The sequence below is a fragment of the Anser cygnoides genome, chromosome 14 (assembly GCF_040182565.1).
Source record: "Anser cygnoides isolate HZ-2024a breed goose chromosome 14, Taihu_goose_T2T_genome, whole genome shotgun sequence".
Classification (NCBI taxonomy): domain Eukaryota; kingdom Metazoa; phylum Chordata; class Aves; order Anseriformes; family Anatidae; genus Anser; species Anser cygnoides.
In genome coordinates, this window is record NC_089886.1 from 9,836,847 (window position 1) to 9,850,618 (window position 13,772).

A 13,772-nucleotide genomic window follows, 5' to 3' on the forward strand; every position below is an offset into this window, starting at 1 on the left:
ACATGCAGGTTTTCACCAGCTAATGTGGTTCTCGCTTGGTACTCCGACCTTCCCGCTAGCCTATGCAGCAGTCCTGGATGTTCCCGGTCCCCCTAATACAAAGCACGGTGTCCCACTCGCTCCGCAGCTGGGGTGTTATTGACATTTCCTAGAGGACAGTTTGGAAGCTTTTTGGGACAGGAATTGGTTCTGCTGGGATTTTCTTCGGCCCATGCTCCTCCAGCCAGTCCAGGCCAGAAAGCGCCTTGAATAAGCAGCTGAAATGAGAGAGCTGTGCTGGTCCCAGGGGTCCTCCCCACCCCTTGCAGTCCCCTTCATCCACCCCCCTCCCCGGCAGCCTCTCCAGCCTCGACTGCCCCTCGCCAGGTGCCACGCACGACAAATTGGGACCGGGGCAAGTGCTTGTGGCGTGGGAAGAAGAGTGGGAGGATTTGTACGAGGAGCCAAGTTACAAAACCCCACTGATCAGTGGGGCTAATAGTAGGGTTTGCACACTCGTGATTTATTGCTAGCAGTATTACTGCAGACTTCGATGGGTTAAGGATTAAAGCCAGGCAAGATCTGCAAAGAGTTGTGGTGCTTTTCACTAGCCCAACTAAGCCGAATAAGACAGATTACATTTTGAGCAACAGGACCCCGATTCTTTTTTTTTTTTTTTTATGAGTGAAAATAATAGTTGATCCCACAAACTTAGGCGTCACTAGCTCTTTCTACTAACCCCAGTCTCCTTCACCAGAATGCTTCTCTTTGCTGAGAGATACTCGCAGCGAGATGCAGTTCCCAGCCCCGGCCTTGCAAGCTCTCTTGTGGGGCTGAGTTTGTCTCTCTTCTCCCCTCCAGCCCCCACCCCACCCCCCTTTCCCTTCCCTTCTCCATGCTTCCTGCACCGTGACAAGTAAATGAGAATTGATGGACATACAAGAACAATGCATGTGTGTCAAGAACAATGCACCGTCCGTGGAAAGCCATTGTGGGGCTGCTGAAAATGCTACAGATAATTATACCGCGCTCCCAAAGTCAATGCCCGCTGGAAGGGCGCCTGGGGAAGCAGAGCTCGCAGGAGGGCAGGTCACGGTGACACCGAGTCGGGGCTCACGTCCCTTGGGTGCCGCTCCTCTCCCAGGCTGCCTGGCTGGGGCCTGGACACTGTCCCCATGGGTTTGGGGAGCTGTCGTCCCTTGGGAGGTTTGGAGGAAGGAGGGGGACCAAGGGACAAGCTTCTCAGTGCGTCGTGAAGCAAGGAGCACAAGTCGGCTCGTCCAGCCCGGTTTGGCTGGATTTGAGTGCCACAGGGGTGCTGGGGATTGCAGAGCGTGGCAGGGCTTGCTCATGGCGTTTGCCCTTCTTCAGCGTTAGCCCGTAGAGGAGTTTGAGCATTTTTCCGTCCGAAGCCTGAACTTGGAGGTTTCTCTCCTCCCTCACCCCTCCCCTCCTTCATCCTCCTCCTATCAATTAAACATAGGAGAAAGAAGCCCCGCACGGCACTGAATGCCGGGACGGAAAGCTCGCAAGGACAGGGCTCGGAGAAATTTCTGGGAATTCAGGCTTTCCCGGACCCAGGATTTCAGAGCGAGCGCCCAGTCTCAGACCAGCAGGGAAATGACCCGTCCCGGGGAACCGACGTGAGTCTGGGGTCTGTCCCCCGCGTGGGGGTCCCCCCTGCGTGTACCCAGGGTGTCCCCGCTCCCGGGGAGGGCGGTCCATGTCCCGGCCGTTGGGGCTCGACCGTCGGGGCTCGACGGGGGCCGTCTGGTTCTCGGGCCGGCCTCTCCCCGGGGCTGTTTCCCAGCCCCACACCCGTGTGTCCCCCGTCTCCCAGCCTCCCTCAGAAAGCCTGGCAGTGAGCACGGGCGGATCTCAAGGATGCCCCGGGAGCCCCCCGCGCCCCCCTCCCCTCGGCCTCCCCCCATCCTCCGGCAACATCAGCCCCTGCCAGCCGCGGCGGGGCTCTCAGCTGGAGAGGGCCGGGGAGGGAGGGAGGGCAGGGGGAGGAGAGACGTCGCAGACAAACTGAGGCTGTTTTGCAGGCGCCAGGAGCGGGGAGATGAAAGGGAAGCTCCTGGGGGAAGTGGCTGTGCAGTTTGACCGGCTCCAGCAGCAGCAGCAGCAGCGACGGCCCGTCCCGGCCAGCTCCGCCTCCAGCCTCCCCCGCTGCCCCCGGGCTCCGGGCTGCCCCCCGGCCCACCTCCGCCTGCCTCTCCCAGCCCGGGGGCGGAGGGAGGCGACGGGGAGGCACCGCCGCAGCATCCTCGCTCCTCCATCCGAAGGGCCGCGGGCAGCATCCCCACCGCGAAATGCCGCAGCGTGAAGTTTCTGAGAGCTGCCGCTGGTGACTTGTGGGGAGGTCCTTTTTCTGCAGGGAGATCCCCCTCTTACCGGTGTAAATCCGGAGGGAGACGATCCGGATCACCACAGGAACGATGCCCTCCCTGTGGCTCCAGTCCACGCAAAGCACCAGCCCGTGTCCTTCTCAAGGGAATAAAATACCCACGAGTAGTGAGGAGCGCGTTGTTCTTCGGGAGACACAGCCCCCAAAGCGTTTCCCCTACTTTTAGGATCGAATTGATTAATAAGACGTTTCCTAAAGGGGGGCGACTGATTTTTTTTTAATGTATTTTATTTTTTTATAACGAGCCGCCGTGAAGCTGGCGTGTGGAAGTCCTTTAAGAAAGGTCTTTAAGCTAAAGCTTCTAATTTGGCTAGGAAAAAAAAAAAAAAAAAAGGCAGGACAGTGGCATCAGAGTGTGCATCAAGCCTCAGTATTACCCCGAAACGAGGTGCACGCCGAGATAATAAGTAGCAGTTTTGCTGAAATTTTTGTCTCATTGCTTTGCTCCAGATTAGACCTGAAACCAAGAGAAAGGCATTGCGATAATATAAATTATCCATTTATCCCCGGACGCTAGAAAGGAATTGAGCGGAGCCAAACATCAGAGCTTGTGAGGGTCAGCTCTGGTTACCGCCGCTTCTATCTAGGTCCTCTTCTTGAGTCTCTTGGACTCCTGTTTCCGAAGCAGTTTTGGTGGACGGAGGAGCCCAGCTGTTAGCTCCGGAGCCAGCTCCCGGGCGGTTCGGGGTGGGGGGGAAAGGCTTCCCCTGAGCATCCTTCGGCCACCCCGGGGGGGCCCCGTCCCGCAGCTGGGGCCAGGGGAGGGCTCAGCCTGCCCGGCTCACGCAGCCCGGCTCCCGGTGCATAGGGAAGGTGGCTGCGATGAAGCAAAATTGCACTATATTCCGTGCTGGAAATGGGCAGTAAGTGCAATCACGCGTTATAATTGTCCTCTGTGTCACCCGACAATGGTTCCTATTTATCGCACTGGTGTCATCCACTCGGTAAGACAGTGAGCGTACAATGAACCGTGATTATTGCATAATACGAGCGTCTCCTCTCCCACCCGCCGAGGGTTGTTCTCTTCCTCTCTCTACGCAGGTATTTCAGTTGCGATCAGATATTTATTCTCTCTTTGGCAAGGCGCAGGGGATAGCTGGGAGAGATCAGATGTCTCCCTGCTCAGAGCAGTTAGCAGTTTTGCCCTTAAGGACTGAAAACTTTTTTCTTTTTTTTTTTTTTTTCCGAGGTAATAACTTTTAAATAAACACATGGGAAAGTTTCGGGGGAGGAAAGAGCTGTTTGCGAGGATATATTTACATGCAGAAAAACCGCCATCGAGACGATGGGATGGAGGCTCGCTTTTCGGAGGCGATGCACGGCCCCTGGCTGCGGAGAGGAGCGGGACCGCGGGGGTGCGTGGTGCCGGCTTCTGTGCGCGGCCAGGGGGACCGCGGGTGGGACCCCTGGTCCCAAAGAGTCCCCCTGTGTCCGGGACACAAGGGCCAGACCTTCCTTCCCTCTAAGTGAGTGCAGCCGTCGCTGCTTCCCGAGAGCGCAGAATCGGGCCCCGGGAAGAGAAACCGTGGGCACCTGCTGGCGCCGTGCTGCTGGGAGCTGTCCCGAGCCGACACAGGGGGACACCCCACATCCACTGCCCGAAAATAACGTGGACAAAAAATTAGGGGTTTGCCCCCAGACGGGCGAAGGGGTGGGTGCCCGGCCGGCCCCAAGCCCCCGCCCCGTCGGGGGCCGGAGCGGCACGAAATCCCCAGGACTTCGCAAATATCTGGGTTCCTTCCCACCCCCCCCTTCTTTTTTTCCTCTTTTTTTTTTTTTTTTTTTTTTCCCCCAAAAAATGGGAGTAAGTGATGATCCGTGACCTCCGTTTTTCTTTATCCCGGCCGTTTTTCCGTTCGCAAACGATTTCCATCGAAATTGCTGCAGTGACTTTTAGCTATCGCACACACCTTCCGGCTCGTCTGGGCTAGGAATATTTCAAAACGATCCACTTCAGCGAGAAAAATATGTGTGGAAAAGCTCCTGCATTGATTTAGATTCGAAGACCCGATTACTCCCAGAGACTGCCCACGCACACCCATCTCCCCATATAAACCATAAGCTGAGTTCATTTTCATATGCACTATATGCAGATAAAAAAGTTTTATTTGTCATTTTTCTCACACGTTCGTTTTTTCTCCACAAATCCAGGAAACACAAGACGGGATGGGAGATGGAAAATGCACTGAATTATCCCGTGCTCAAACGGAGCTCCTATAAAAATCCTACTATTTATGCAGTACATTCACAGTGTGGGGATGTGTCCAACGCTTGCTGAAAGACAAATTATGATTATCTGCCGTCTGTTATTTTTTTCCACTTGGCTTCCCGTCTTTATTTTCCAAATCTATCCCGAGTCCTCTGAATTATCAGAATTATCGCAGTTTCGCGATTGATTTTTTTATTTTTTTTGTCTCCTGTAGTTGCCGCATCCCAGTTTGATTATCCAGGTTGATATAATAAACCAATCAATAAACTGCTTTTGAGTTACAGACTTAAATTTGTGCAAACTGATGGTTGGAGTGCCGGACTTTGGGATCACCTGGCTGATATCTTTACTTCTCAAACAACATTTATTTAAAGAAGACTTGCATTTCCATCAATTGATTATTATTTTTTTTTCCAAGAAAAAAAAATACGATTAAGGACCTTTTTTGTTTTTACTTGGTAGAGTAAAGGCGAGAGAGTGCTCCATGCTAAAGCTGTTTCGGGGCTAGGCTGAGTTGTGCCCTATGACTTTGACGAGGGATGCTCGCAACGTGACACAAGCTCCGGCTCTTCCCGCAGCACCGCACCCCGCACCGCGCTCCCGCACGCGTGGGGCTGTCCTGGAGTCCTCCCGCATGCACCCGCTGTTCCCGGCCGGTCGTGCTGGGCGTGAGCTCACGGCTGGCTGCAATCTGTGATCTGGAGAGAGCTAAAAATCCTCAGCCCAAACGCGCTTTTACACCCAGCCCTGTCCAGCACATTCCCGGCGGTTGCACTTTCTTACCCAGGGCACGGGATGCGCTGGGGTGGGCAGCGGGGGCTGGAGCGAGCACATTCCGCTCCGGATTCCAGCCAGCCCTCCAAGGTTACAGGCATTTTTTTTTCTCCTTTCCTTTATTTAATTACATTCAGGGTTCTTTCACGGGGTTCGCAATTACTCTGATTGCATTTCGAGCTGATATTAGCTCTGCAGAGAATGCCATCAGGGTCCCGGAAATGTTACGCAGGAGGAGGGGGGGTGGGGAATTTATTTGGATGCTCCTAATTCCTCTGCAGATTGTATCGGCTCCAACCCTTTGGGAGGAGGACAACAATTTTTATTTGTATAAATATATATATATACATATGTGATGCACGGAGAGTTGTAATAACCAAATCAAATAATATTTTAGAATAATACAGATGTTGGAAGGATATTCATATAGCAGATGAAGAAATTAAATCCATACAACAATTTTTCATGGGGTTATTTTGCACAGCCTCTCAGAAATCAGAGATGAGAAGAACCACTAACTCATCCAGTTTACAGTCCTTCAGTCCCTGCTAGTGTAGCTTTCCCTCGTTCTATACATGTGCAGCTGCTCATATAAGCTAGTTAGAAATATCCCAAATTGTGTTGTTTCCATACTTCCTCTTTTGGAGAATACTCCTCTTTCCAATATAAGCACTCTTTCTGGCTATGCACTTAAAAAATACATTTTAAACAACCTCATTTATTGTCTCTAAACTATTATTATTATTATTGTTATTAATTATTATTTTGGTCTAGCTCGAGGTGGCTGCTTGCCAACAGAGGTTCTGGGTAGGGAGCACTTTCAGAGGCGGTTTGCCATCAGGCCACCGTAGTCTCTTATATAGGGTTTTGCCTCATGTAACAGACAGTCAGGTTTTGTGTGCTTTTTATTAAAATTCCTCATTTTCTTGTGAGTGCACAAACCCAATTTGTTCCACTGGGAAGTTCCTTGTATATTAGCTCCCCACAGTTCCTCATTTTCAGAAATCTCTGTTTTGCTACAGTCGAATAAGATTTTACTTTTTTTACAACACTTGTTTTTTTGCAAAGTGGTGTTAACAAGACCACTATGATTAGAGATGCTCACTGTATTTAAGAGTTTGGTTTGTAGCTGGACCCTGATCCTTTCAGTGGCTTGGCGTGGGTCAGCCCCCACAACCATGCTACATAACAATGTGGTTCAAAATATTTCAGGATGCAGGCAAACAGCTCAGTCTCGATTTCCTGAGCATTGTGACAATGGCGAAGAAGCACGAGAAACAGAATTCTGTACCAAGCAGAGATATTTTTGCAGTGTCAGGGTGTTTGACTGTGATAACGGTGAGCTCTGGATATTTAAGGTTCAGTTAATAGAGGTTTTATTTCGTTTGATTTACTCCAGATGGTTCTCAGCCACAACACAGAGACTTAGATAGCAACCAGAGCTCCAACATGCAGGGGTATCTGAGTAATGAATTTTCATTTGGCCCACAACAGATAACAGCCCAGGCAATGCTTGGATCTGTAGCAGTTGGGATTCCAGAGCCGTACATTGTACAGGGGGAGGAGAGGGTGAGGGTGAGGGCTGCTGCTCTTTACTTTACTCTTTTCACCGTTGCTCCATTAAAGCCTGATCTACATATGCCAAGAAAACCATCTTAAAATTATGTTAACAGTTTTCTAGGCTGCAGAGGGATAAATCTCAAACACCAATCAGAATAATTTGGTCATCTTTGTTCTGCTTTGGGGGAACATTCAGTAGTGGTAATGTTGGCTCTAATGTTATCAGTTTGGGTCCAACAAAGCCACCCTAGTCATGATTTAACCCATTTCAATTTTAACCAGCCCAAGGTCTAATATGTTAACAAAGGCTTTGCATGATCCAAAATTCCCACTAGATCTTCTGGAGCATGAGCAGTACTTGCTAAGTTTGCAAACCATCTCTATGCCAGTGTAGAGGACATCAGAAAGTAAAAGTAGTGTTTGTCTCTTTAGAAATTCCATTTGTGCTCTAAATCATACAACTTTCTCGGTGTAAATATATAAATTCTTAGTTTATTCAGTAAGATTTTGATTTCTTTGGTCATGTTTCAAATAGTACTACACTAAAGATGTGTATGGTTATGGGAAACAAGAAAATGTCTTTCTGTGAACAGCTACCAGTTAGTAATAAAGGAGAATCTGTCAGGAAACCTTGGAGGTAATTGCTAATGGTACGATTAGAGTTATTATTGGTGTGGTAGAATTCAAAGAGGATAATGCAAAAGGCAGATTATGCTCAATAAATATGAAAGTTGCTGATGCCTTCTGGGAAACACAAGAAGCTTTTCTCCATAGCAACTTCTAATAGCAAGTGTAACATTAATGTTGGTGACTACTCCTTTGCTTTCCTTCACTAGCAGAAAGACTAGTGTGTAAAATCAGATTTGGGGGGGTGGGGGGTTGGGGGGGAGAGAAGTGTATTTTCCTTCTGCAGATCTGTCTGCAGGAAAATGCAGAGTGTTCTCTTTCAAGGTGCTGAATGCCAAGAAAAGCAGCTTCTTCAGGCTACAAACAGCACAGAGCAAATCACGGGGTATAGGTGTCCTTGATTTACCTTCACTATTCCCACTAGGGCTTGGATTCAAATGCAGAACATCACTGCAGGCAATAGCTTGGGCCAAAAGGGTCCTAAAGAAATCAAAGGACTCATTCTTGGTTTTGCATCAGCCCTGGCGTGGGAAGAAAGGCAGATTAGAAGAAGGTAGTAAATGTCCACGTGGAATAATGCTTGTGTGACGTGGCATCTGCTGTCCCTTCCTCAGCTCCTTGCCCCTGAGCATGTTCTGCTCTGACCATGACACAGCCAAGCATGGTCCTGTATGCAGAGGTGCACCGTGGCTTTGTGGGGCTGCCTTTCCTCAGATGGGCTCTGTACCCACAAGATGAGCAAGGGAGAAGGAGGAACGGGACAGGGTGAGCAGCAGCAGCTGCACCTGGAAGGAGGGCAGCTTCACCCTCGCTCCTTGTTCAGGATCTCTTCCAAGCAGCCCGTGGCCAGGGAGCAGGCTGTCTCCCCACTTACCTCTGTTGCCCCCACACAGGCTTGAAACGGTGCCTCCAGCTCTGGGCTTGATTCAGCAGACGCTGGAGCGGTGCCTGGGTGAAAACGGAGATGTTGTGAGCTCCCATCTCACCTTGCTGCTGCCTCCCCTCCCAAGAGAAGCATCTGCCCTGTTTGTCTTGTCCTGCCCTCCTTGAAGCCTGGTTTCACAGCTCATGCCAGCTGTCACTTCCACTGAAGGGGCTGGCTTCACAATCTGCTGAGCAGAAAGGTCCCTTCCAAGTCTTCAGACCCAATGTCACTTCTTTTCCCTTCAATAGAGTTTTCTTCAGTCCTTCTGTTAAGCTGTAAGTTGGCTTTTACATAGCATAAGTTGGCTTTTACATAGCTTATCAGTGGTGCAGGTTGTCCAATGTTGGAGGCAGAGGGATGATGCTAGCACAAGCCCACACAGATGAAGAAAGAAGAAGAAAGAACAGAATTTCCTAGCCACCAAAAAGCACATGTCTGTCAGAAAGGCAGATGAACTCCTCTCTCTCTCTCTCTCTCTCTCTCTTCCCCCCCCCCCCCCCCCCCCCCCCCCCCCGTCTTTATTTTTAGGTAAAGGTTTCCAACAACAATATAAAAAGACAGGAGAAACATGAGATCATTCAGTGTTGGGTTTGAGAGAGACAGACACTCCTTCATGTGTGTATTCTCCTGCTTGCTCTGTGCAATCTTTAGGGAGAAGCATAAAGACTGAGTAATTTTATTAACTGGCTTTTCTGTGGGCTTGTTCAGGCCAATTTTGGATTTTGTAAAACAAATAAACAACTTTTTTTTTTTTTTAATCAAGCATGTAAGAAAGTATAAACAGGTAGATATTAAGTTTTCAAATTAAAAGAATTATCTTATGTAATTAAAGTCCTCCCCTCCCCACCTCCCAAATTCTGTTTTGCCAGGAATGAAAAAAGATAAACGCAAATGACAGTAACTTTTTCACTTCCACAATCCAGACAAAGTGAACTGGTAAGAGGAAAATAATCAGAAAGGGAAAGAAATGTGATGATTGAAACTCTGTTTTCTTGTGTGCAGGTGTTAATAATAGCTTAAGAATTTATTTTATTTTATTTTATTTTTTGTAGTTTTTAGGGTGGTGTTTCTCCACTGAAGTTTTTCGACTGGTAAAGCAGGCATCTGAGCAATTCTGATCACCAAGTAAAAGGAAAAAAAAACAAATCATGTTCAAAGAGGGACAACAGAAGCTGATACCATTTTTTTCAGCTCTAAAATTTACTCTGGATATTTCAAATAATGTCTTTCTGATATTTCTGGAGTGATGTCTTGAAAATATTTTTTTTTCTCTCTGAAAATGTTTTATTATGCTGAAGATAGCTGATGAGATAAAAGATGGATAGTGCCAGGGTTTCTTTGGTTACCTCCAAACAAACTGTCTTTATATTGTCTGAATTATATCTTCATCAAACAATAACATTCAAAACCTTGAGATCTGATCCCAAACATATTTAAAGTGTGTGTGAGTGTATGTATAACACATATATATATTTGCAATATATTGCAATCTAGCAACTGCTTAGAATAGAATTTCTTACGCTGGGATTCCAAATCATTGCTTAAATTATTCAGACTTAAATTAAAAGCTGGTTAACACAAAGAGAAGAGCATAAAAACATTATTGTCTAACAGTAGTTTTATAAATCAGTGGTTGAAACAGAAACTAAGCTTTGGAGCCCTGACTTCCATTTGATTGAATGACTTCTGAATCACATTTCCCACATCCAAAGCTAGATCTGTCTAAGTTAGTTGCAATTTGCATTTTAAGTCAAAGGAAATGCAATATCCAGTTAAATATACATTTCAATTGAAGTTGGTTGATTCAGTCTTGCCACTTGCGAGTGCTTTGAGCCAGCAGAATTCTCCATGGAGTTTGCAGGAGTGGCATTTAACTTGCATCATATGTGGCAAATTGCTTGGTGCAATTTAAGCAGTATTAACCTAAAGGGAAAAGAAAGGTCTGTCACTTAAATTTGGGCTGACTCCTTTGTACAACGTCGTAATTGACAACTTTGCTTTCATCCTCCTCTCGTTTGTTTTGTCATATTTGACAACGTACACATTTGAAAATTAATGGGTTAATCACCTGCATAATGGCTCTATACCAAGCGCCAAAAGGATCTTCCTGGATTTTGTTTGCAAGTTTGAATAAGCACCTTCATTTACACTGCTGGGAGAACACCTTTATGAAGCAGGCTGGTTTGAGGAAGGAGAGCTACTTCTTTCTCCTTTGAATTCTGGAAATGCTGAAAACAAGGTTTCATTTTGGATTTTGCTTTTATTTTAACAGCAAAATCAGTCAGAATCCATGTTTATTCACTTCATTGAGTCTGTTCTACTTTAAAAATACATATTTTTAAATCAGTTCAATTACAGAGATGGATTAAACACAAAATTTAAGCACACAGTCTTTAAATTCTTTTCTTTTTAAGTATGAAATATGACTTTCCAAAACATCGCTAAACACATTGTTATTAAAAAGTGATATTAAAACATGGAAAGAGTCTTGGGAAAAAAAAAAATAAAAGAAAAAAGACAGCTTGATGCTTGTGAAAGGGGCATTATTTTAACAATTATTATTATTATTTTTAATTTCCAAGCAGCGTGGTGCAGTGTTTTTATAAAATCTGTTTCACCTTGTGCTGACTGATGGCACAAGCTTCTGGAAACATCTAATTGCAGCTCTTCAGGCTCGGTAGCTTATCACAACCATTTGAATAGTCACTCCTATACAAATACAGGAGTAATATGATACCCAGCCTTACACCCTCAAACCATAAAGTAAACTTGTTTTTCCATGAAGCAATTAGAAGGATACATTTAGACATATCCTTAAAATAAACATCATAAGCATATCTGAAAACACTGTTTAGTGTTGTAACTTGTGGGTTCTTAGAATCAGTTCACAGTTACTGAAATACCAGAGAAAATATTGATCGATGCATGCAGGGAACATACATGGGAAAACCAGGGTCATGATCAGATGGAATTTCTGTTCTGGCCCCAATTTTGTGCAAAGATTCCTCTTTTCTGGTTTACAACCCAGGACAGGGTAGGTATCATAATACAGGAAAACTCCTCAATATCTCCCATGCTTCAGGCCCTGGCACATTTATTTGCTTTTCTGTATACTGTCTTGAACTAATATTTTTGTTATGAATGTTAATTAACTCATTAATATAACAATAGACAAAACCCTCCCGATGTCAAATGTCTGTTATAAAGCCACTTGTATTTTTCCAATGGCCTCAGCCAGCATTGATTTGGGATCCAGACCTGCAGTGGTCTGTGTCTTCTCAAGGGCACACCAGATGTCCATGGTGCAGACTAGGGGGACGGGAAGCAGACGGGGTTGAGTGTAAGAGCCTTAAGATCATAAAAGTAAGATCATAAGACTAAGATCATATATGTAAGATCATAACCTGAACACAGCAGCAGCAGGAATAAACATCCACTGCATACAGTGCTATTGCCCAGGGTATGCAAACCCCAAGGCACAACCCTTTTTTGATTGTATCAGCACCCCCCCTGTTTCCTCCTTCCACCCCCTTGGTGAAAGCCATGTCTGCTGTTCAAAGCAACGAGCACAAAAGGGGCAAAATGTGCACCAAAATTTAAAGATAAGCTTCAAAAAGGCAAAGAATCCCAACCCATTTATTACATATCCCTGGCCAATCATGCAGCATTTCCACCCCCCTAACCCACTAGTTTTTTTGCTTGCTTATTTGTCTTTTTTCAAGAATTTTCAGATGCCAGTGTAACCACAGGTTTCCTGTTAGAACTGCTACACTGGAACATCTTTCAGTGGATCCAGTGTACTCTGTAGTTTCTGGAGTTTATAACACAGCCATAAAAAACTGCTTGAGGCTGAATTTTGGCATATTAAGTGTCATCACAGAGGTAATTGCTTTTCTTTAAACACCTAGGAAAAAAAAAAAAAGCAACATCTGAAGTTGCCAAAAGGCTATCATGTCCAAACACCTACACTTCCACAGAAGGTTTTCTTGGCTTTTATTCTAGTCTTTCTTTGCATTTTTTTCCTCTCAGCTGCTTTTGCAATTGAATGTAAGCATCAGAAAACAAGTGAGGTTATTAACCCACAAAAATGTGTCCAGTTAACAGAATGTTAGGAAACACAATGTCTAGGACAACATGTCCTTATTACACCCTTTTCTAACACAACAGCCTTTCGGCTATTAGAGGAATGAGTAAAGCATGGGACTGAGGTTTGAATATGGCCCTTTTATTAATCCATTGTCAGCTCCAACAACAGAAAAACTCTAATTTAGTTTATTACTTTAGTCCTCAATCTTTGTTACATGTCAGTACATTCAGACTGACACAGATTAGGTCACAAAATAAAACAAGGAAGGATCCACAGTCAATTTTTAGGGGTAGTTGCCTGTCCCTCACAGAAATCTGCAAAAATCTGAGGATGAGTCACCCCTGAAAAGTGCTCTGGGTTCCTAATTTTGAGAAAGCTTCTGTAACACTGTGAGACAGCCTGAGAGATCCCGACTTTCAATTTGCAAATGGTATAAAAATACTTAGAATTCAATTCACAGTTTCTTTGGCTTATTTAGATATTTGCAAGTCGGAATTGGAAGATTGTGGGTGAATTAAATAATCTTATGAAAAGAAAGAAAGAAAGAAAGAAAGAAAGAAAAAGAAAGAAAGAAAGAAAGAAAGAAAGAAAGAAAGAAAGAAAAAAGAAAGAAAGAAAAGAAAGAAAAGAAAGAAAGAAAGAAAGAAAGAAAGAAAGAGAAAGAAAGAAAGAAAGAAAGAAAGAAAGAAAGAAAGAAAGAAAGAAAGAAAGAAAGAAAGAAAGAAAGAAAGAAAGAAAGAAAGAAAGAAAGAAACTATTCACTATTCCTGCTATCCTCTTGGTTATGGTCTTAGACTTCTGAAAATTCCTCAGGACCCAGCCAGTCTCTTCACAGACTTGTCGTGGGGAGTTTTGAACAGCTGAATGACCCCGCTGCTCTCTCTGCAGCCTGTGTTAATCAGTCTTGTTCTGGTTAATTTTGCGTGGCTGTCTCTTTCAAGTACACTTGGGATGTGCTACTGTGGAGCTGCTTTTTCATTTAATATCCCTAGGCTTGCCCTGTTTCCCCAGCCCATGCTAGAGCTCTGGCTGTCTCTGTTGTGCCATTGCACTGCAATACTCAGGTGTCTGGTGCCAGTATTTCTTCCCGTCTTACTGATAGACATACTGTTGTCTTTAATTAATTTTTTTCTGAGCTGAGTGATATGTTGGTAGAAAATAATGTGTATCTCTGTCCATAGCTTTTAGGCTATGATTTGGG